We start from the raw sequence: 24,098 nt of genomic DNA on the forward strand, positions 1-24,098 counted from the left end.
GCGACTACAAAGAAAACCCTCGGTGCCTCCAGGACACTACAGACCAGCAGCACGAAAAGGAAGGCCGGCGACTGCCCGAAGGACCCCCTCCGAGATGCTGTTCCAGACAGATCCCGCACCCAGAGGCCAGCCTGTCGAGACATCACCGCCAGAAGGAACATCCCCGCCGCTCCCCAGCAGCGCCAGCCACCGAGGGCAAGCCCCCCCGCCTTACAGCAGCTGCTGACCAAGAGCCCCCCCGCTCTCCAGCAACACCAGCTGCCACTGAAGAGCCCCCCCACCCCGCCACTGCAAGAGGCTCCGAGGGCAAGCCCCCCCGCCTTACAGCAGCTGCTGACCAAGAGCCCCCCCGCTCTCCAGCAACACCAGCCGCCACCGGAGAGCCCCCCCACCCCGCCACTGCAAGAGGCTCCCAGGCAACCACCTCCCACCCCCGCAGCTGCCCAGGTCGTGGAGGGTGGCCCCACTCCTCTACACACCAGCAAGAGAGGAATCTCCGCCGATGGGACCAGCACCTCTCCAGAGACCACCCAGAGGGTCACCAGCATCTTACCAGATGCCTGCCCAGCCTCCGAAACTACCCAAAGAGTCAGCAGGCCCCTGCCAGATGCCCCCCCAGCCGGACCTCTCGACCCCACTCGCCCGCGCCGGGATGAACCAGCCAGCGATACTGCTGGTGCCACCGGCACCCCCCCGCTGCAAGGTAATGAGGACACCGTCTACCTGCAGTACCCCCTCGCGGCGGACGCGCTCATCTGCCCCATCTGCTTCCCTCCCCGAAGTTTCCACCTCCTTGGTGGAGTCACCAGGCACCTAAAGCGATGCCACAACAAGCAGGTCGCCTTCAGTTGTGCCCTCTGCAGCCTGCCCTTCGAGACACAGAAACAATGCAAGGCACACCAAGTCACCTGCAGGAAGCGCTCCAAAGGAACCGCACGGCCTCCTGCCCCGGCTCCCAGCCCTGCCGCTGTGCGCCGCCCCACCACTCCTGAGCCGCAACAAAGAACAGCGATGGTGCAAGCTGCCGTCAAGAAGGCTGCCCCCGTCGCCAGACCAGCGCAACAGGGTGCTGCGATCGAGAAGGTGCCTGCTGCCGCGGGAAATGCCACCCAGGTCCTCGGCAGCAGGAGGCCCGTCTCACCTTCCCACGTCGCCAGGCAAATCTCCATACTGAGACGGCTCAGCACTACCTCGCCCCCGGCCCAGCACGTTCCCGTCCCCAGACGGATCAGTGCCCCCTCGCGCATAGCGGCTCGAGATCCTGTCGCCGGAAGAGCCAGAGCCACACCTCAGGCCGCCCTGCGAACCCCAACCGCCGGAGGAGCCCGAGCCGCGCCTCAGTCTGCCCTGCAAACTCCAGCAGCCGAGGGAGCCAGTGCCCAGCCACAGGCCGCTCAGCAAGCTCCACGCACTACTGGAGAAACCAACCCCGCAGCCACAGAAAACCACCGGGCCCTCCTCACCAGACAGCCCAGCACGACCCCCGAGTCCATCCTGCGGGACGCTGCCAACAGCGGATCTCACGTTCCAGCAGCAGCCGCCCAAGCACCAGCCACCCCTAGGAGGACCAGCAACGTCCCGGCAATCCCCGAGCCGGACCGCGTCCCTCCGACCACTAGTAACGCCAGCATCCCGCCGGAGATTCCGCCCCAGCCCCCAACCGAAGGGAACGATGGCTCGCGGGATGGACGGCGGGTCGACTGTGCGGGTGACGAGTCTGCTTCAGACAAGGTCGAGGACCATGAGGGCCAGCAGCCGGTGGAGAGGGCTGCCACTCCGTGGCAGACTGCCTGGACCGCGGAGCTAAGAGCGACAGCTTCCTTCGACGACTTTGACCTCCTCGTAGACAGACTCACCCAAGAACTGTCTGCAGAAACCGCTCCCAGGAGACGTCCCACCCAGGAGAACGCCCCACCTGCCCACAGACCGCCTGCTCCAAACCCCAACACCACCGCCAGGGGAACCAGAAGGAGAGGCGCCAACTGCCGCTACGATCCAGCAGCGGCTTCAAGGATCCAGAAGCTGTACCGGGCAAACCGCCCCAAAGCCATGAGAGAGATCCTCGACGGGCCCTCGCCCTACTGCACGATCCCACCCGAACGCCTCTACAGCTACTTCAAGGATGTATTCGACCACACAGCCCAGGATGGTGCGCTGCGCCCCGAGTGCCTCCGCCCCCTGCCCCGTGTCGACGAAGCGGGCGCCCTGGAAGCTGACTTCACGCCCAAGGAAGTGTTGGCCAGGCTCTCAAAAACAAAAAACACAGCTCCCGGGAAAGATGGCATCCGCTACAGTCTCCTGAAAAAGCGAGATCCCGGCTGCCTGGTCCTCGCCACGCTCTTCAACCAGTGCAAGCGTTTCTGCCGGACTCCCAGCTCCTGGAAAAAGGCCATGACGGTTCTGGTGTACAAAAAGGGTGAGCGCGATGACCCCAGCAATTGGAGGCCCATCTCCCTCTGCTCCACGATGTACAAGCTCTATGCCAGCTGCCTGGCGTCCAGGATCACGGAGTGGTCAGTGCGTGGGGGGGCCATCAGCTCCACCCAGAAAGGCTTCATGTCCTGCGAGGGCTGCTACGAACATAACTTTGTCCTCCAAACCATCATCGATACGACCAGAAGGGCGCGGAGGCAGGGTACGATAGCATGGCTGGACCTGGCCAACGCCTTTGGGTCCATGCCCCACCACCACATCTTTGCCACGCTCCAGGAGTTTGGGATGCCAGAGAACTTCCGCCGGGCGATCCGAGAGATGTACGAGGGATGCAGCACCACCATTCGCTCGGTCGAAGGAGAGACAGCCGAGATCCCGATCCGGTGCGGAGTCAAGCAGGGCTGCCCCCTCAGCCCCATCATCTTTAACCTCGCCATGGAGCCGCTACTGCGAGCGATCTCCAAGGGCGCAGGCGGCTTCAACCTCCACGGCGAGAGGGTGAGTGTCCTGGCTTACGCGGATGACCTGGTCCTGACCGCAGACGACCCAGAGAACCTCCAGCGTATGCTAGATGCCACCAGTCGAGTTGCCGATTGGATGGGGCTCCGCTTCAATGCGAAGAAATGCGCATCCCTCCACATAGATGGCAGCAAAAGGGACTCCGTGCAGGGGACGGAATTCCAGATTCAGGGCGAGCCCGTCATCCCCCTGGCAGAGGGGCAGGCCTACCGACACCTCGGCACACCGACGGGTTTCCGTGTCCGCCAGACGCCCGAGGACACCATCCAAGAGATCCTACAGGATACCGCCAAGATCGACACCTCCCTGCTAGCACCGTGGCAAAAGATAAACGCCCTGAACACCTTCCTGATCCCCCGCATCTCGTTCGTCCTGAGGGGCTCCGCCGTGGCAAAGGTACCCCTCAACAAGGCGGACAAGGTCATCCGGCAGCTGGTGAAGAAGTGGTTATTCCTTCCCCAGAGAGCCAGCAACGAGCTGGTCTATATCACCCACAGGCATGGCGGTGCCAATGTCCCCCGCATGGGTGACCTGGGTGACATCGCAGTGATCACCCACGCCTTCCGCCTGCTGACGTGCCCCGACGCCACAGTAAAGAGCATCGCAGCGAAAGCCCTCCACGACGTAACGCAAAAGCGGATCGGTAGAGCCCCGTCCAGCCAAGACACCGCCAGCTTCCTGAGCGGTTCCCTGGACGGCGAATTCGGCCGAGATGGGGGCGACATCGCTTCGCTGTGGTCCCGCGCCCGCAACGCCACGCGCCGCCTGGGGAAACGCATCGGCTGCCGCTGGGAGTGGTGTGAGGAGCGCCAGGAGCTGGGTGTCCTGGTGCCACAGATCGGGTCCGAGGGCAACACCATCGTCACCCCGAGCGCCAGGGGCCTGCTGGAAAGGACCCTGAAGGCAGCCACCCACTCGCTGTACGTAGAAGCCCTGAAGCGCAAGCCGGACCAGGGAAAAGCCTTCGAACTGACCAGCAAGTGGGACGCCAGCAACCACTTCCTCGCCGGGGGCGGCTTCACCCGCTTCGCCGACTGGCGGTTCATCCACCGCGCCCGGCTCAACTGCGTCCCGCTCAACGGAGCCGTCCGCCACGGGAACCGAGACAAGCGTTGCAGGAAGTGCGGCTACTCCAACGAGACCCTGCCCCACGTCCTGTGCAGCTGCAAGCCCCACTCCAGAGCCTGGCAGCTGCGCCACAACGCCATCCAGAACCGCCTGGTGAAAGCCATCTCACCTAGCCTGGGGGAGGTCGCCGTGAACTGCGCCATCTCCGGTACCGACAGCCCGCTACGACCCGACGTGGTCGTCACCAACGAAACCCAGAAAAAGATCATCCTCGTCGACATTACGGTCCCTTTCGAGAACAGGACCCCGGCCTTCCGAGAAGCTCGAGCTCGGAAACTGGAAAAATACGCCCCTCTGGCCGACACCCTGAGAGCGAAGGGCTACGAGGTGCAGCTGGACGCCCTGATTGTCGGAGCCCTGGGCGCTTGGGACCCCTGCAACGAGCGTGTGCTGCGGACCTGCGGGATCGGTAGACGCTACGCACGACTCATGCGGCGCCTCATGGTCTCGGACACCATCCGATGGTCCAGGGACATCTATATCGAGCACATCACCGGCCACCGACAGTACCAGGAGGAGTGAGCCGGTACGACACTGTGCACACACTGTGGGAAAGAGACTGAGAGGCCTTCCCCATCGGACCGTATGAACTGGAACCGTAAACCCGCTGAACATTAAACCCCACCATATGAGGGTAGACCCATCCCCACCCCCGTATTCACTCACTATACCCAGCATACCGAACGTAGCTGTTGTGTGGATAACTTACCCCATATCTCGATGTCTGTACTCTGACCGGTTAAACTTTTCCCCCAGTCGGGGAATTTGCAGATTATTATGTGATCCTTGCTCCACCAGCTCCTAAATCGCATTTTGCACCCCTCGATAATCTGTACCTTATCCCCTGACGACCAGAAACTCCTATGCTTGAACTCTGTACCGTTCCTTATTTCAACATTATCTCAAATAAAATTATTAAATCTGTTCTTATCAGTTTGATATCTGATATGTCCTTTATTTAAGGACTGTATATTAAATTGATTTTTGGAACAGGGGGCTGGACTAGGAGCTTGCTCTGCCCACCCCATGCATTGACCTGGTATTGCAGTGTCTCCAGGAACGGTGCATCTCCTTTTGGGGAGAATGTTCTGGTTTGAAAAGTAGAAAGAGTTTTACTGTGATGATGCTTCTTTAAAGCAGATTTTTTTCAAGTAGTTGAAAAATCTGAAATCTGTACCGCTGTGGTTTCTACAGATGTAGGGTTCTCTGTCTCACTAGAGGATTGTTTGAGAAGCTGGGATCCTTCTTTCTGCTGTGAGTCTTTTCAACAGTAATGAGGGACAAATGCTTTCCAGACTGTGGGGCTGTTGGGGAGTCGGTTGTTTGTTTGTTTGTTTGTTTGTTTTGGGAGGAGCGGGGCGGGGATCAGTAATATTTGAGGTCACACGTATCTCAACAGCTGTGTGAGTTACACAGACTTCTCCCCACCCAGCCCATGTCCCATGTGTCTTGGTTTGTCAGATCGAGACAAGGCACTAGGTGTCACGCTGCGCCCGGCACACAGGGGTCCCAATCCTGATTTCCCCCCCCACCCCCGAACCTACTGTAATGTAAACGCTAAATAATAATCCTTAACTTCTCAGCGTTGCCACCCTGTGAGTCAGACTCCCCAAAATCACGAGATTGGCTTAAAAATCATGAGGATTCTTAAAAAAAAAAATGTAATGTGGGTTCTCTTTATTTCCCTTCCGGTTTCTGAACCAGGCAAGATAGAAACTTACCTTTCTAGTGCAGCCAGGGCTCCAGAGAGCAGGAGCCCCGGACACCCAGGGCTGGCAGACAGCAGGGGGCTCCTCGTGGTTGTGTGTTCCAGACTTCCATTTCACCAACCAAGTATCAAATGTGAACTCCACTAGAACAGCCTTAACATGGAGTCACAGACAGCCCCCTTGGGCACCCTGAATCCATCTTGCCACCCAGGTGAGCCTGCCTTTGTGACAGATGGTCCCTTGCACCAAAAACCATAACAATATTCCGGTCCCTCGGACTGGTCACTCAGCCAGCTGAATTGCACCTCAGATCTCAAACCGAAGACAATGTTCGTGGCCAATCCTATAATAAACTAGCTAAATCTTTCCGAACTAGGAAAAGAAATAAGAAATTATTTACCAGGTTAAAGCAGGGAAACATACACACAAAGGAGTTACAGTCTGAGGTTTCAAAAAGTAGTAGAAGCTGCTGGAACATGCAAGCTCTGTAGATCCTTTAGGGTTAACCCTAGCCAAACAGCCGGGATCCCTTGCTTATGCTTATGCTTGTAAGGCATGCCATCCCCCTGAAGTCCAAGCAGCACAGGGACAACAGTGTCTTCTCGACAGGGATTTTTATTCCATTCCCCCCAGAGCTGATGGGGCAAGTGTTTGTGCAGGTCTCCGCCTCCTCGTGGGTGGGGGTGTGAGGCGGAGCAATCAACCAAGCCTTTTGTCCACGGGTGATCCACAGTGGCTTGTCTGATGTCTCAGGGTCTTCTCTTGGTGGAAAGGAGATGACTCCTCTTCTGGTAAACTAGCATTTCACACTTGGGAATGCTTCTCTCCTGACTGGTGGCGGCCAGGGGGTTTACAGTTTTAGAGCCAAGGCTTATATATCACCTTATAACGTGGGATACAGATATTATAGGTGAGAAGAATGCATGCAGCAACTCACCAGCTTTTCATAAAGTCTAAACACGAAACACATTTTTATAAAAATAATGCCCGTTTTAACAACACTAACACACAGGTGAGCAAGACTAGTTTCCAGCCATGCATTTGTCACTTTTCTAGGGGCCTTGGCATAAGCTGGCACCTGGTCTGCCAGTGTCAGAGAAGAGGATCTTCCCTCTTATCCCCAGGGGTCCCCCAGGGGTCTGTACTGGGACCAGTACCGTTCAACTTATTCATAAATGACCGGGGGAAAGGGGTAAACAGTGAGGTGGCAAAATTTGCAGACGATACAAAACTACTCAGAATAGTTAAGGCCAAAGCAGACTGCCAAGAGCTACAAAGAGCTCTCGCAAAACTGGGTGACTGGGCAACAAAATGGCAGAGGAAAGTCAGTGTTGATCAATGCAAAGTAACGCACACTGGAAAACATAATCCCAGCTATACCTATAAAACGATTGGGGGCGGGGGAGGGGGAGGGGAAGGGTCTAAATGAGCTGTTACCACTCAAGAAAGAGACCTAGGAGTCATTGTGGACAGTTCTCTGAAAACATCCACTGAATGTGCAGTGGAGTGTTGGGAATCATTAAGACAGGGATAGATAATAAGACAGAAAATACCTGCGTGCTGATGCGGTCGCCCCATCTCAAAAAAGGCATATTGGAATTGGAAAGATTCAGAAAAGGGCAAGAAAAATGATGAGGGGGTATGGAACAGCTTCTGTATAAGAAGAGATTCTTAAGATTGGGCCTTTTCAGCTTGGAAAAGAGCCGACTAAGAGGGGATACGATGGAGGTCTATAAAATCATGACTGGCGTGGAGAAAGTAAATAAGGAAGTGTTATGTACTCCTTCTCATAATACAGGACCTAGGGGTCACCAAATTAAATTTACAGGCAGCCGGTTTAAAACAAACAAAAGAAAGTATTTCTTCACACAACACACAGTCAACCTGGGGAACTCTTTGCCAGAGGACGTTGCGAAGGCCAAGAACATAACAGGTTTCAAAAAAGAACTAGATAAATTCATGGAGGATAGGTCCATTGATGGCGCTCAGCCAGTGGTATCCCTAGCTAACCCCTATTTGCCAGAAGCTGGGAATGGGCGACAGGGGATGGATGATTGCCTGTTCCGTTCATTCCCTCTGGGGCCCCTGGCATTGGCCGCTGTCAGAAGACAGGATACTGGGCTAGATGGACTTTTGGTCTGACCCAGTTTGGCCGTTCTTACGCGCTTATCCCATAACCACTTAAGTTTTCTTTTAGAGCCTTCGGTGAGGGACCCCGTCAAAGGCTTTCTGAAAATCCCAGTTCGCAGTATCGACTGAATCATCCTCATCCACATGCTTGCTGAGATCCTCAAAGAATTCTAGAAGATTGGTGAGGTAGGAGTGCCCTTTACAAAAGCTGTGTTCACCCTTTCCCAATACATCCTGTTTATCTGGGTGCCTGATCATTCTTTACTACCAATTTGCCTGTGACTGAAGTTAGGCTCAGCAGCCTGCAATTGCCAGGGTCGCCCCTGGAGCCCATTTTAAAAATTGGCATTACATTAGCTACCTGCCAGTCGTCTGCAACAGAGGCTTGCTTCAGTGGTAGCTTGCGTACTACGGCTAGTAGTTGTGCAATTTCATCTCTGAGTTCCCTCAGAACTCGTGGTCGAATGCCATCTGGTCCTGGTGACTTATTCCTGTTTAATTTAACGATTTGTTCTAAAACCTCTTATACTGGGATGGGACTTCAGATTTGTCACCCAATAAGGACAGCTCCGATGTGGGACTCTCCCTCCCGTCCTCTGCAGTGAAGACAGCTGCAAAGAATTCATGAAGCTCCTTTGCAATGGCCTTGTCTTCCTAGAGTGCTCCTTTGTCAGCTAGTGGCCCCACCGCCTCTTTGGCAGGCTGCCTGCTTCTGATGTACTTTAAAACATTCTTATGGTTAGCTTTTGTGTCGTTAGCACGTTGCTTCTCAGATTCTTTCTTGGCCTGACTTGTTATACTTTGACACTTACCCGGCCAGAGTTCGTGCACCTTCCTATTATCCTCACTAGGCTTTGATTTCCAAATTTTGAAGGATGACTTTTGGCCTCTAACGGCCTCCATTACTCTGCCGTTTATGGTGTCCGCCAGGCTGAGCTGGCAGCGCGGCCGGGGCCGGTCCAGTGCCAGGACGGGGAATCACTCCGTTCTCTCGGGAGTGGTGCGATTAGCCAGGTCAGGGTCTGCCCCCAACCCTGGCCAGACTCCCTCAGGACCACTTGCCTGGAGATAGGATGACCATATGTCCCCGTTTGGCTGGAGCAGTTCCCTTTTTAAGCTCTGTTCCGGCCATCCTGCCTTTTTTTTTTTTTCTTCTTCCCTTTTTTGACAAAAACGGCCATTTATCCCGTTTGCTCTTGCCAACTGATGAGTTGGCAAGAGCAAATAAGCAAATGCCCAGTTTACCAAAAAAGTCCGGTGCGACCCCCTAGCGGGGCGTGGAGGAACGTGCGTGTGTGTGTGTGTGGGGGGGGGGGGGGGGAAGAGTGGCGACACGAGGTGTCAGGCAGCAGGGCTTGTCGGGGGCGGGGCCCTAGCCCTAGCCCTAGCCCCAGGTAGAATGGAGCTGGGGGGGGGGGGAATAGGGGCCAGCCCCAGCCCCTGGCAGCGGTGTGGGGAGGGTGTCAGCCCCAGATCCTGGCAGTGGTGGGGGGAGCCGGGGCGAAGGAGGGGTCAGCCCCTGGCTGCGGTGTGGGGAGCTGTGGGGGAGGGGTCAGCCTGTGGGAAGGAGCTGCGGTATAGCACTTGCATAGGCTTTCTTTGCCCTGTTTTGCTGTAAGAGTTAACAGTGAGAGATTGCTAGTCCCACGTCAGTGGGTGGGTTTGTGCAAATTAGGAGCGTACAGGAAAACCAGCAAGAGGAAGGCGGCTGCAAGACTTGTCTGTCTTTGAACAGAATTGTGTGTTAAGGGTTCTTGCTTTGAATTCTTCCACGGGAGTCATTTTGGGGAAGGGTTCCTCACTTAGAGTTACCTAGTTATGGTGTTTGTTGCGTGTCTGGGAGCTCGTCACGGTGAGGTAGAAAGCGGTGGGCGCAGAGGTGTGCGGTGCGTCGCAGACTCTCAGCATCGCTTCTCGGCTCCTTGGAGCTCAGATCAAGTGTAGTATCTGTTCTTATCAGTTTGATATCTGATATGTCCTTTATTTAAGGACTGTATATTAAATTGATTTTTGGAACAGGGGGCTGGACTAGGAGCTTGCTCTGCCCACCCCATGCATTGACCTGGTATTGCAGTGTCTCCAGGAACGGTGCATCTCCTTTTGGGGAGAATGTTCTGGTTTGAAAAGTAGAAAGAGTTTTACTGTGATGATGCTTCTTTAAAGCAGATTTTTTTCAAGTAGTTGAAAAATCTGAAATCTGTACCGCTGTGGTTTCTACAGATGTAGGGTTCTTTGTCTCACTAGAGGATTGTTTGAGAAGCTGGGATCCTTCTTTCTGCTGTGAGTCTTTTCAACAGTAATGAGGGACAAATGCTTTCCAGACTGTGGGGCTGTTGGGGAGTCGGTTGTTTGTTTGTTTGTTTGTTTGTTTTGGGAGGAGCGGGGCGGGGATCAGTAATATTTGAGGTCACACGTATCTCAACAGCTGTGTGAGTTACACAGACTTCTCCCCACCCAGCCCATGTCCCATGTGTCTTGGTTTGTCAGATCAAGACAAGGCACTAGGTGTCACGCTGCGCCCGGCACACAGGGGTCCCAATCCTGATTTCCCCCCCCACCCCCGAACCTACTGTAATGTAAACGCTAAATAATAATCCTTAACTTCTCAGCGTTGCCACCCTGTGAGTCAGACTCCCCAAAATCACGAGATTGGCTTAAAAATCATGAGGATTCTTAAAAAAAAAAATGTAATGTGGGTTCTCTTTATTTCCCTTCCGGTTTCTGAACCAGGCAAGATAGAAACTTACCTTTCTAGTGCAGCCAGGGCTCCAGAGAGCAGGAGCCCCGGACACCCAGGGCTGGCAGACAGCAGGGGGCTCCTCGTGGTTGTGTGTTCCAGACTTCCATTTCACCAACCAAGTATCAAATGTGAACTCCACTAGAACAGCCTTAACATGGAGTCACAGACAGCCCCCTTGGGCACCCTGAATCCATCTTGCCACCCAGGTGAGCCTGCCTTTGTGACAGATGGTCCCTTGCACCAAAAACCATAACAATATTCCGGTCCCTCGGACTGGTCACTCAGCCAGCTGAATTGCACCTCAGATCTCAAACCGAAGACAATGTTCGTGGCCAATCCTATAATAAACTAGCTAAATCTTTCCGAACTAGGAAAAGAAATAAGAAATTATTTACCAGGTTAAAGCAGGGAAACATACACACAAAGGAGTTACAGTCTGAGGTTTCAAAAAGTAGTAGAAGCTGCTGGAACATGCAAGCTCTGTAGATCCTTTAGGGTTAACCCTAGCCAAACAGCCGGGATCCCTTGCTTATGCTTATGCTTGTAAGGCATGCCATCCCCCTGAAGTCCAAGCAGCACAGGGACAACAGTGTCTTCTCGACAGGGATTTTTATTCCATTCCCCCCAGAGCTGATGGGGCAAGTGTTTGTGCAGGTCTCCGCCTCCTCGTGGGTGGGGGTGTGAGGCGGAGCAATCAACCAAGCCTTTTGTCCACGGGTGATCCACAGTGGCTTGTCTGATGTCTCAGGGTCTTCTCTTGGTGGAAAGGAGATGACTCCTCTTCTGGTAAACTAGCATTTCACACTTGGGAATGCTTCTCTCCTGACTGGTGGCGGCCAGGGGGTTTACAGTTTTAGAGCCAAGGCTTATATATCACCTTATAACGTGGGATACAGATATTATAGGTGAGAAGAATGCATGCAGCAACTCACCAGCTTTTCATAAAGTCTAAACACGAAACACATTTTTATAAAAATAATGCCCGTTTTAACAACACTAACACACAGGTGAGCAAGACTAGTTTCCAGCCATGCATTTGTCACTTTTCTAGGGGCCTTGGCATAAGCTGGCACCTGGTCTGCCAGTGTCAGAGAAGAGGATCTTCCCTCTTATCCCCAGGGGTCCCCCAGGGGTCTGTACTGGGACCAGTACCGTTCAACTTATTCATAAATGACCGGGGGAAAGGGGTAAACAGTGAGGTGGCAAAATTTGCAGACGATACAAAACTACTCAGAATAGTTAAGGCCAAAGCAGACTGCCAAGAGCTACAAAGAGCTCTCGCAAAACTGGGTGACTGGGCAACAAAATGGCAGAGGAAAGTCAGTGTTGATCAATGCAAAGTAACGCACACTGGAAAACATAATCCCAGCTATACCTATAAAACGATTGGGGGCGGGGGAGGGGGAGGGGAAGGGTCTAAATGAGCTGTTACCACTCAAGAAAGAGACCTAGGAGTCATTGTGGACAGTTCTCTGAAAACATCCACTGAATGTGCAGTGGAGTGTTGGGAATCATTAAGACAGGGATAGATAATAAGACAGAAAATACCTGCGTGCTGATGCGGTCGCCCCATCTCAAAAAAGGCATATTGGAATTGGAAAGATTCAGAAAAGGGCAAGAAAAATGATGAGGGGGTATGGAACAGCTTCTGTATAAGAAGAGATTCTTAAGATTGGGCCTTTTCAGCTTGGAAAAGAGCCGACTAAGAGGGGATACGATGGAGGTCTATAAAATCATGACTGGCGTGGAGAAAGTAAATAAGGAAGTGTTATGTACTCCTTCTCATAATACAGGACCTAGGGGTCACCAAATTAAATTTACAGGCAGCCGGTTTAAAACAAACAAAAGAAAGTATTTCTTCACACAACACACAGTCAACCTGGGGAACTCTTTGCCAGAGGACGTTGCGAAGGCCAAGAACATAACAGGTTTCAAAAAAGAACTAGATAAATTCATGGAGGATAGGTCCATTGATGGCGCTCAGCCAGTGGTATCCCTAGCTAACCCCTATTTGCCAGAAGCTGGGAATGGGCGACAGGGGATGGATGATTGCCTGTTCCGTTCATTCCCTCTGGGGCCCCTGGCATTGGCCGCTGTCAGAAGACAGGATACTGGGCTAGATGGACTTTTGGTCTGACCCAGTTTGGCCGTTCTTACGCGCTTATCCCATAACCACTTAAGTTTTCTTTTAGAGCCTTCGGTGAGGGACCCCGTCAAAGGCTTTCTGAAAATCCCAGTTCGCAGTATCGACTGAATCATCCTCATCCACATGCTTGCTGAGATCCTCAAAGAATTCTAGAAGATTGGTGAGGTAGGAGTGCCCTTTACAAAAGCTGTGTTCACCCTTTCCCAATACATCCTGTTTATCTGGGTGCCTGATCATTCTTTACTACCAATTTGCCTGTGACTGAAGTTAGGCTCAGCAGCCTGCAATTGCCAGGGTCGCCCCTGGAGCCCATTTTAAAAATTGGCATTACATTAGCTACCTGCCAGTCGTCTGCAACAGAGGCTTGCTTCAGTGGTAGCTTGCGTACTACGGCTAGTAGTTGTGCAATTTCATCTCTGAGTTCCCTCAGAACTCGTGGTCGAATGCCATCTGGTCCTGGTGACTTATTCCTGTTTAATTTAACGATTTGTTCTAAAACCTCTTATACTGGGATGGGACTTCAGATTTGTCACCCAATAAGGACAGCTCCGATGTGGGACTCTCCCTCCCGTCCTCTGCAGTGAAGACAGCTGCAAAGAATTCATGAAGCTCCTTTGCAATGGCCTTGTCTTCCTAGAGTGCTCCTTTGTCAGCTAGTGGCCCCACCGCCTCTTTGGCAGGCTGCCTGCTTCTGATGTACTTTAAAACATTCTTATGGTTAGCTTTTGTGTCGTTAGCACGTTGCTTCTCAGATTCTTTCTTGGCCTGACTTGTTATACTTTGACACTTACCCGGCCAGAGTTCGTGCACCTTCCTATTATCCTCACTAGGCTTTGATTTCCAAATTTTGAAGGATGACTTTTGGCCTCTAACGGCCTCCATTACTCTGCCGTTTATGGTGTCCGCCAGGCTGAGCTGGCAGCGCGGCCGGGGCCGGTCCAGTGCCAGGACGGGGAATCACTCCGTTCTCTCGGGAGTGGTGTGATTAGCCAGGTCAGGGTCTGCCCCCAACCCTGGCCAGACTCCCTCAGGACCACTTGCCTGGAGATAGGATGACCATATGTCCCCGTTTGGCTGGAGCAGTTCCCTTTTTAAGCTCTGTTCCGGCCATCCTGCCTTTTTTTTTTTTTCTTCTTCCCTTTTTTGACAAAAACGGCCATTTATCCCGTTTGCTCTTGCCAACTGATGAGTTGGCAAGAGCAAATAAGCAAATGCCCAGTTTACCAAAAAAGTCCGGTGCGACCCCCTAGCGGGGCGTGGAGGAACGTGCGTGTGTGTGGGGGGGGGGGGGGAAGAGTGGCGACACGAGGTGTCAGGCAGCAGGGCTTGTCGGGGGCGGGGCCCTAGCCCTAGCCCTAGCCCCAGGTAGAATGGAGCTGGGGGGGGGGGGGGAATAGGGGCCAGCCCCAGCCCCTGGCAGCGGTGTGGGGAGGGTGTCAGCCCCAGATCCTGGCAGTGGTGGGGGGAGCCGGGGCGAAGGAGGGGTCAGCCCCTGGCTGCGGTGTGGGGAGCTGTGGGGGAGGGGTCAGCCTGTGGGAAGGAGCTGCGGTATAGCACTTGCATAGGCTTTCTTTGCCCTGTTTTGCTGTAAGAGTTAACAGTGAGAGATTGCTAGTCCCACGTCAGTGGGTGGGTTTGTGCAAATTAGGAGCGTACAGGAAAACCAGCAAGAGGAAGGCGGCTGCAAGACTTGTCTGTCTTTGAACAGAATTGTGTGTTAAGGGTTCTTGCTTTGAATTCTTCCACGGGAGTCATTTTGGGGAAGGGTTCCTCACTTAGAGTTACCTAGTTATGGTGTTTGTTGCGTGTCTGGGAGCTCGTCACGGTGAGGTAGAAAGCGGTGGGCGCAGAGGTGTGCGGTGCGTCGCAGACTCTCAGCATCGCTTCTCGGCTCCTTGGAGCTCAGATCAAGTGTAGTATCTGTTCTTATCAGTTTGATATCTGATATGTCCTTTATTTAAGGACTGTATATTAAATTGATTTTTGGAACAGGGGGCTGGACTAGGAGCTTGCTCTGCCCACCCCATGCATTGACCTGGTATTGCAGTGTCTCCAGGAACGGTGCATCTCCTTTTGGGGAGAATGTTCTGGTTTGAAAAGTAGAAAGAGTTTTACTGTGATGATGCTTCTTTAAAGCAGATTTTTTTCAAGTAGTTGAAAAATCTGAAATCTGTACCGCTGTGGTTTCTACAGATGTAGGGTTCTCTGTCTCACTAGAGGATTGTTTGAGAAGCTGGGATCCTTCTTTCTGCTGTGAGTCTTTTCAACAGTAATGAGGGACAAATGCTTTCCAGACTGTGGGGCTGTTGGGGAGTCGGTTGTTTGTTTGTTTGTTTGTTTTGGGAGGAGCGGGGCGGGGATCAGTAATATTTGAGGTCACACGTATCTCAACAGCTGTGTGAGTTACACAGACTTCTCCCCACCCAGCCCATGTCCCATGTGTCTTGGTTTGTCAGATCAAGACAAGGCACTAGGTGTCACGCTGCGCCCGGCACACAGGGGTCCCAATCCTGATTTCCCCCCCCACCCCCGAACCTACTGTAATGTAAACGCTAAATAATAATCCTTAACTTCTCAGCGTTGCCACCCTGTGAGTCAGACTCCCCAAAATCACGAGATTGGCTTAAAAATCATGAGGATTCTTAAAAAAAAAAATGTAATGTGGGTTCTCTTTATTTCCCTTCCGGTTTCTGAACCAGGCAAGATAGAAACTTACCTTTCTAGTGCAGCCAGGGCTCCAGAGAGCAGGAGCCCCGGACACCCAGGGCTGGCAGACAGCAGGGGGCTCCTCGTGGTTGTGTGTTCCAGACTTCCATTTCACCAACCAAGTATCAAATGTGAACTCCACTAGAACAGCCTTAACATGGAGTCACAGACAGCCCCCTTGGGCACCCTGAATCCATCTTGCCACCCAGGTGAGCCTGCCTTTGTGACAGATGGTCCCTTGCACCAAAAACCATAACAATATTCCGGTCCCTCGGACTGGTCACTCAGCCAGCTGAATTGCACCTCAGATCTCAAACCGAAGACAATGTTCGTGGCCAATCCTATAATAAACTAGCTAAATCTTTCCGAACTAGGAAAAGAAATAAGAAATTATTTACCAGGTTAAAGCAGGGAAACATACACACAAAGGAGTTACAGTCTGAGGTTTCAAAAAGTAGTAGAAGCTGCTGGAACATGCAAGCTCTGTAGATCCTTTAGGGTTAACCCTAGCCAAACAGCCGGGATCCCTTGCTTATGCTTATGCTTGTAAGGCATGCCATCCCCCTGAAGTCCAAGCAGCACAGGGACAACAGTGTCTTCTCGACAGGGATTTTTATTCCATTCCCCCCAGAGCTGATGGGGCAAGTGTTTGTGCAGGTCTCCGCCTCCTCGTGGGTGGGGGTGTGAGGCGGAGCAATCAACCAAGCCTTTTGTCCACGGGTGATCCACAGTGGCTTGTCTGATGTCTCAGGGTCTTCTCTTGGTGGAAAGGAGATGACTCCTCTTCTGGTAAACTAGCATTTCACACTTGGGAATGCTTCTCTCCTGACTGGTGGCGGCCAGGGGGTTTACAGTTTTAGAGCCAAGGCTTATATATCACCTTATAACGTGGGATACAGATATTATAGGTGAGAAGAATGCATGCAGCAACTCACCAGCTTTTCATAAAGTCTAAACACGAAACACATTTTTATAAAAATAATGCCCGTTTTAACAACACTAACACACAGGTGAGCAAGACTAGTTTCCAGCCATGCATTTGTCACTTTTCTAGGGGCCTTGGCATAAGCTGGCACCTGGTCTGCCAGTGTCAGAGAAGAGGATCTTCCCTCTTATCCCCAGGGGTCCCCCAGGGGTCTGTACTGGGACCAGTACCGTTCAACTTATTCATAAATGACCGGGGGAAAGGGGTAAACAGTGAGGTGGCAAAATTTGCAGACGATACAAAACTACTCAGAATAGTTAAGGCCAAAGCAGACTGCCAAGAGCTACAAAGAGCTCTCGCAAAACTGGGTGACTGGGCAACAAAATGGCAGAGGAAAGTCAGTGTTGATCAATGCAAAGTAACGCACACTGGAAAACATAATCCCAGCTATACCTATAAAACGATTGGGGGCGGGGGAGGGGGAGGGGAAGGGTCTAAATGAGCTACGCGCTATCTCAGAGTAGACCTAGGAGTCATTGTGGACAGTTCTCTGAAAACATCCACTGAATGTGCAGTGGAGTGTTGGGAATCATTAAGACAGGGATAGATAATAAGACAGAAAATACCTGCGTGCTGATGCGGTCGCCCCATCTCAAAAAAGGCATATTGGAATTGGAAAGATTCAGAAAAGGGCAAGAAAAATGATGAGGGGGTATGGAACAGCTTCTGTATAAGAAGAGATTCTTAAGATTGGGCCTTTTCAGCTTGGAAAAGAGCCGACTAAGAGGGGATACGATGGAGGTCTATAAAATCATGACTGGCGTGGAGAAAGTAAATAAGGAAGTGTTATGTACTCCTTCTCATAATACAGGACCTAGGGGTCACCAAATTAAATTTACAGGCAGCCGGTTTAAAACAAACAAAAGAAAGTATTTCTTCACACAACACACAGTCAACCTGGGGAACTCTTTGCCAGAGGACGTTGCGAAGGCCAAGAACATAACAGGTTTCAAAAAAGAACTAGATAAATTCATGGAGGATAGGTCCATTGATGGCGCTCAGCCAGTGGTATCCCTAGCTAACCCCTATTTGCCAGAAGCTGGGAATGGGCGACAGGGGATGGATGATTGCCTGTTCCGTTCATTCCCTCTGGGGCCCCTGGCATTGGCCGCTGTCAGAAGACAGGATACTGGGCTAGATGGACTTTTGGTCTGACCCAGTTTGGCCGTTCTTACGCGCTTATCCCATAACCACTTAAGTTTTCTTTTAGAGCCTTCGGTGAGGGACCCCGTCAAAGGCTTTCTGAAAATCCCAGTTCGCAGTATCGACTGAATCATCCTCATCCACATGCTTGCTGAGATCCTCAAAGAATTCTAGAAGATTGGTGAGGTAGGAGTGCCCTTTACAAAAGCTGTGTTCACCCTTTCCCAATACATCCTGTTTATCTGGGTGCCTGATCATTCTTTACTACCAATTTGCCTGTGACTGAAGTTAGGCTCAGCAGCCTGCAATTGCCAGGGTCGCCCCTGGAGCCCATTTTAAAAATTGGCATTACATTAGCTACCTGCCAGTCGTCTGCAACAGAGGCTTGCTTCAGTGGTAGCTTGCGTACTACGGCTAGTAGTTGTGCAATTTCATCTCTGAGTTCCCTCAGAACTCGTGGTCGAATGCCATCTGGTCCTGGTGACTTATTCCTGTTTAATTTAACGATTTGTTCTAAAACCTCTTATACTGGGATGGGACTTCAGATTTGTCACCCAATAAGGACAGCTCCGATGTGGGACTCTCCCTCCCGTCCTCTGCAGTGAAGACAGCTGCAAAGAATTCATGAAGCTCCTTTGCAATGGCCTTGTCTTCCTAGAGTGCTCCTTTGTCAGCTAGTGGCCCCACCGCCTCTTTGGCAGGCTGCCTGCTTCTGATGTACTTTAAAACATTCTTATGGTTAGCTTTTGTGTCGTTAGCACGTTGCTTCTCAGATTCTTTCTTGGCCTGACTTGTTATACTTTGACACTTACCCGGCCAGAGTTCGTGCACCTTCCTATTATCCTCACTAGGCTTTGATTTCCAAATTTTGAAGGATGACTTTTGGCCTCTAACGGCCTCCATTACTCTGCCGTTTATGGTGTCCGCCAGGCTGAGCTGGCAGCGCGGCCGGGGCCGGTCCAGTGCCAGGACGGGGAATCACTCCGTTCTCTCGGGAGTGGTGCGATTAGCCAGGTCAGGGTCTGCCCCCAACCCTGGCCAGACTCCCTCAGGACCACTTGCCTGGAGATAGGATGACCATATGTCCCCGTTTGGCTGGAGCAGTTCCCTTTTTAAGCTCTGTTCCGGCCATCCTGCCTTTTTTTTTTTTTCTTCTTCCCTTTTTTGACAAAAACGGCCATTTATCCCGTTTGCTCTTGCCAACTGATGAGTTGGCAAGAGCAAATAAGCAAATGCCCAGTTTACCAAAAAAGTCCGGTGCGACCCCCTAGCGGGGCGTGGAGGAACGTGCGTGTGTGTGCGTGGGGGGGGGGGGGGGGGGAAGAGTGGCGACACGAGGTGTCAGGCAGCAGGGCTTGTCGGGGGCGGGGCCCTAGCCCTAGCCCTAGCCCCAGGTAGAATGGAGCTGGGGGGGGGGGGGAATAGGGGCCAGCCCCAGCCCCTGGCAGCGGTGTGGGGAGGGTGTCAGCCCCAGATCCTGGCAGTGGTGGGGGGAGCCGGGGCGAAGGAGGGGTCAGCCCCTGGCTGCGGTGTGGGGAGCTGTGGGGGAGGGGTCAGCCTGTGGGAAGGAGCTGCGGTATAGCACTTGCATAGGCTTTCTTTGCCCTGTTTTGCTGTAAGAGTTAACAGTGAGAGATTGCTAGTCCCACGTCAGTGGGTGGGTTTGTGCAAATTAGGAGCGTACAGGAAAACCAGCAAGAGGAAGGCGGCTGCAAGACTTGTCTGTCTTTGAACAGAATTGTGTGTTAAGGGTTCTTGCTTTGAATTCTTCCACGGGAGTCATTTTGGGGAAGGGTTCCTCACTTAGAGTTACCTAGTTATGGTGTTTGTTGCGTGTCTGGGAGCTCGTCACGGTGAGGTAGAAAGCGGTGGGCGCAGAGGTGTGCGGTGCGTCGCAGACTCTCAGCATCGCTTCTCGGCTCCTTGGAGCTCAGATCAAGTGTAGTATCTGTTCTTATCAGTTTGATATCTGATATGTCCTTTATTTAAGGACTGTATATTAAATTGATTTTTGGAACAGGGGGCTGGACTAGGAGCTTGCTCTGCCCACCCCATGCATTGACCTGGTATTGCAGTGTCTCCAGGAACGGTGCATCTCCTTTTGGGGAGAATGTTCTGGTTTGAAAAGTAGAAAGAGTTTTACTGTGATGATGCTTCTTTAAAGCAGATTTTTTTCAAGTAGTTGAAAAATCTGAAATCTGTACCGCTGTGGTTTCTACAGATGTAGGGTTCTCTGTCTCACTAGAGGATTGTTTGAGAAGCTGGGATCCTTCTTTCTGCTGTGAGTCTTTTCAACAGTAATGAGGGACAAATGCTTTCCAGACTGTGGGGCTGTTGGGGAGTCGGTTGTTTGTTTGTTTGTTTGTTTTGGGAGGAGCGGGGCGGGGATCAGTAATATTTGAGGTCACACGTATCTCAACAGCTGTGTGAGTTACACAGACTTCTCCCCACCCAGCCCATGTCCCATGTGTCTTGGTTTGTCAGATCGAGACAAGGCACTAGGTGTCACGCTGCGCCCGGCACACAGGGGTCCCAATCCTGATTTCCCCCCCCACCCCCGAACCTACTGTAATGTAAACGCTAAATAATAATCCTTAACTTCTCAGCGTTGCCACCCTGTGAGTCAGACTCCCCAAAATCACGAGATTGGCTTAAAAATCATGAGGATTCTTAAAAAAAAAAATGTAATGTGGGTTCTCTTTATTTCCCTTCCGGTTTCTGAACCAGGCAAGATAGAAACTTACCTTTCTAGTGCAGCCAGGGCTCCAGAGAGCAGGAGCCCCGGACACCCAGGGCTGGCAGACAGCAGGGGGCTCCTCGTGGTTGTGTGTTCCAGACTTCCATTTCACCAACCAAGTATCAAATGTGAACTCCACTAGAACAGCCTTAACATGGAGTCACAGACAGCCCCCTTGGGCACCCTGAATCCATCTTGCCACCCAGGTGAGCCTGCCTTTGTGACAGATGGTCCCTTGCACCAAAAACCATAACAATATTCCGGTCCCTCGGACTGGTCACTCAGCCAGCTGAATTGCACCTCAGATCTCAAACCGAAGACAATGTTCGTGGCCAATCCTATAATAAACTAGCTAAATCTTTCCGAACTAGGAAAAGAAATAAGAAATTATTTACCAGGTTAAAGCAGGGAAACATACACACAAAGGAGTTACAGTCTGAGGTTTCAAAAAGTAGTAGAAGCTGCTGGAACATGCAAGCTCTGTAGATCCTTTAGGGTTAACCCTAGCCAAACAGCCGGGATCCCTTGCTTATGCTTATGCTTGTAAGGCATGCCATCCCCCTGAAGTCCAAGCAGCACAGGGACAACAGTGTCTTCTCGACAGGGATTTTTATTCCATTCCCCCCAGAGCTGATGGGGCAAGTGTTTGTGCAGGTCTCCGCCTCCTCGTGGGTGGGGGTGTGAGGCGGAGCAATCAACCAAGCCTTTTGTCCACGGGTGATCCACAGTGGCTTGTCTGATGTCTCAGGGTCTTCTCTTGGTGGAAAGGAGATGACTCCTCTTCTGGTAAACTAGCATTTCACACTTGGGAATGCTTCTCTCCTGACTGGTGGCGGCCAGGGGGTTTACAGTTTTAGAGCCAAGGCTTATATATCACCTTATAACGTGGGATACAGATATTATAGGTGAGAAGAATGCATGCAGCAACTCACCAGCTTTTCATAAAGTCTAAACACGAAACACATTTTTATAAAAATAATGCCCGTTTTAACAACACTAACACACAGGTGAGCAAGACTAGTTTCCAGCCATGCATTTGTCACTTTTCTAGGGGCCTTGGCATAAGCTGGCACCTGGTCTGCCAGTGTCAGAGAAGAGGATCTTCCCTCTTATCCCCAGGGGTCCCCCAGGGGTCTGTACTGGGACCAGTACCGTTCAACTTATTCATAAATGACCGGGGGAAAGGGGTAAACAGTGAGGTGGCAAAATTTGCAGACGATACAAAACTACTCAGAATAGTTAAGGCCAAAGCAGACTGCCAAGAGCTACAAAGAGCTCTCGCAAAACTGGGTGACTGGGCAACAAAATGGCAGAGGAAAGTCAGTGTTGATCAATGCAAAGTAACGCACACTGGAAAACATAATCCCAGCTATACCTATAAAACGATTGGGGGCGGGGGAGGGGGAGGGGAAGGGTCTAAATGAGCTGTTACCACTCAAGAAAGAGACCTAGGAGTCATTGTGGACAGTTCTCTGAAAACATCCACTGAATGTGCAGTGGAGTGTTGGGAATCATTAAGACAGGGATAGATAATAAGACAGAAAATACCTGCGTGCTGATGCGGTCGCCCCATCTCAAAAAAGGCATATTGGAATTGGAAAGATTCAGAAAAGGGCAAGAAAAATGATGAGGGGGTATGGAACAGCTTCTGTATAAGAAGAGATTCTTAAGATTGGGCCTTTTCAGCTTGGAAAAGAGCCGACTAAGAGGGGATACGATGGAGGTCTATAAAATCATGACTGGCGTGGAGAAAGTAAATAAGGAAGTGTTATGTACTCCTTCTCATAATACAGGACCTAGGGGTCACCAAATTAAATTTACAGGCAGCCGGTTTAAAACAAACAAAAGAAAGTATTTCTTCACACAACACACAGTCAACCTGGGGAACTCTTTGCCAGAGGACGTTGCGAAGGCCAAGAACATAACAGGTTTCAAAAAAGAACTAGATAAATTCATGGAGGATAGGTCCATTGATGGCGCTCAGCCAGTGGTATCCCTAGCTAACCCCTATTTGCCAGAAGCTGGGAATGGGCGACAGGGGATGGATGATTGCCTGTTCCGTTCATTCCCTCTGGGGCCCCTGGCATTGGCCGCTGTCAGAAGACAGGATACTGGGCTAGATGGACTTTTGGTCTGACCCAGTTTGGCCGTTCTTACGCGCTTATCCCATAACCACTTAAGTTTTCTTTTAGAGCCTTCGGTGAGGGACCCCGTCAAAGGCTTTCTGAAAATCCCAGTTCGCAGTATCGACTGAATCATCCTCATCCACATGCTTGCTGAGATCCTCAAAGAATTCTAGAAGATTGGTGAGGTAGGAGTGCCCTTTACAAAAGCTGTGTTCACCCTTTCCCAATACATCCTGTTTATCTGGGTGCCTGATCATTCTTTACTACCAATTTGCCTGTGACTGAAGTTAGGCTCAGCAGCCTGCAATTGCCAGGGTCGCCCCTGGAGCCCATTTTAAAAATTGGCATTACATTAGCTACCTGCCAGTCGTCTGCAACAGAGGCTTGCTTCAGTGGTAGCTTGCGTACTACGGCTAGTAGTTGTGCAATTTCATCTCTGAGTTCCCTCAGAACTCGTGGTCGAATGCCATCTGGTCCTGGTGACTTATTCCTGTTTAATTTAACGATTTGTTCTAAAACCTCTTATACTGGGATGGGACTTCAGATTTGTCACCCAATAAGGACAGCTCCGATGTGGGACTCTCCCTCCCGTCCTCTGCAGTGAAGACAGCTGCAAAGAATTCATGAAGCTCCTTTGCAATGGCCTTGTCTTCCTAGAGTGCTCCTTTGTCAGCTAGTGGCCCCACCGCCTCTTTGGCAGGCTGCCTGCTTCTGATGTACTTTAAAACATTCTTATGGTTAGCTTTTGTGTCGTTAGCACGTTGCTTCTCAGATTCTTTCTTGGCCTGACTTGTTATACTTTGACACTTACCCGGCCAGAGTTCGTGCACCTTCCTATTATCCTCACTAGGCTTTGATTTCCAAATTTTGAAGGATGACTTTTGGCCTCTAACGGCCTCCATTACTCTGCCGTTTATGGTGTCCGCCAGGCTGAGCTGGCAGCGCGGCCGGGGCCGGTCCAGTGCCAGGACGGGGAATCACTCCGTTCTCTCGGGAGTGGTGCGATTAGCCAGGTCAGGGTCTGCCCCCAACCCTGGCCAGACTCCCTCAGGACCACTTGCCTGGAGATAGGATGACCATATGTCCCCGTTTGGCTGGAGCAGTTCCCTTTTTAAGCTCTGTTCCGGCCATCCTGCCTTTTTTTTTTTTTCTTCTTCCCTTTTTTGACAAAAACGGCCATTTATCCCGTTTGCTCTTGCCAACTGATGAGTTGGCAAGAGCAAATAAGCAAATGCCCAGTTTACCAAAAAAGTCCGGTGCGACCCCCTAGCGGGGCGTGGAGGAACGTGCGTGTGTGTGTGGGGGGGGGGGGGGGGGAAGAGTGGCGACACGAGGTGTCAGGCAGCAGGGCTTGTCGGGGGCGGGGCCCTAGCCCTAGCCCTAGCCCCAGGTAGAATGGAGCTGGGGGGGGGGGGAATAGGGGCCAGCCCCAGCCCCTGGCAGCGGTGTGGGGAGGGTGTCAGCCCCAGATCCTGGCAGTGGTGGGGGGAGCCGGGGCGAAGGAGGGGTCAGCCCCTGGCTGCGGTGTGGGGAGCTGTGGGGGAGGGGTCAGCCTGTGGGAAGGAGCTGCGGTATAGCACTTGCATAGGCTTTCTT

The 24,098-nt window shown here is 51.9% G+C and overlaps 4 non-coding genes across 4 annotated transcripts; all 4 read left to right on the forward strand.

Annotated features, from left to right (window-relative positions):
• Window positions 1-4,962: 4,962 nt before the first annotated feature.
• LOC140908036 (U2 spliceosomal RNA) lies at window positions 4,963-5,153 on the forward strand. Its single transcript, XR_012157741.1, has one exon. It is a non-coding gene; the product is annotated as a U2 spliceosomal RNA (small nuclear RNA).
• Window positions 5,154-9,825: 4,672 nt separating this feature from the next.
• LOC140908032 (U2 spliceosomal RNA) lies at window positions 9,826-10,018 on the forward strand. Its single transcript, XR_012157737.1, has one exon. It is a non-coding gene; the product is annotated as a U2 spliceosomal RNA (small nuclear RNA).
• Window positions 10,019-14,684: 4,666 nt separating this feature from the next.
• Window positions 14,685-14,877, forward strand: LOC140908033 (U2 spliceosomal RNA). Its single transcript, XR_012157738.1, has one exon. It is a non-coding gene; the product is annotated as a U2 spliceosomal RNA (small nuclear RNA).
• Window positions 14,878-19,546: 4,669 nt separating this feature from the next.
• LOC144930276 (U2 spliceosomal RNA) lies at window positions 19,547-19,739 on the forward strand. Its single transcript, XR_013635462.1, has one exon. It is a non-coding gene; the product is annotated as a U2 spliceosomal RNA (small nuclear RNA).
• Window positions 19,740-24,098: the final 4,359 nt, after the last annotated feature.

Source organism: Lepidochelys kempii, chromosome 2 (genome assembly GCF_965140285.1).
Source record: "Lepidochelys kempii isolate rLepKem1 chromosome 2, rLepKem1.hap1, whole genome shotgun sequence".
Taxonomy (NCBI): domain Eukaryota; kingdom Metazoa; phylum Chordata; order Testudines; family Cheloniidae; genus Lepidochelys; species Lepidochelys kempii.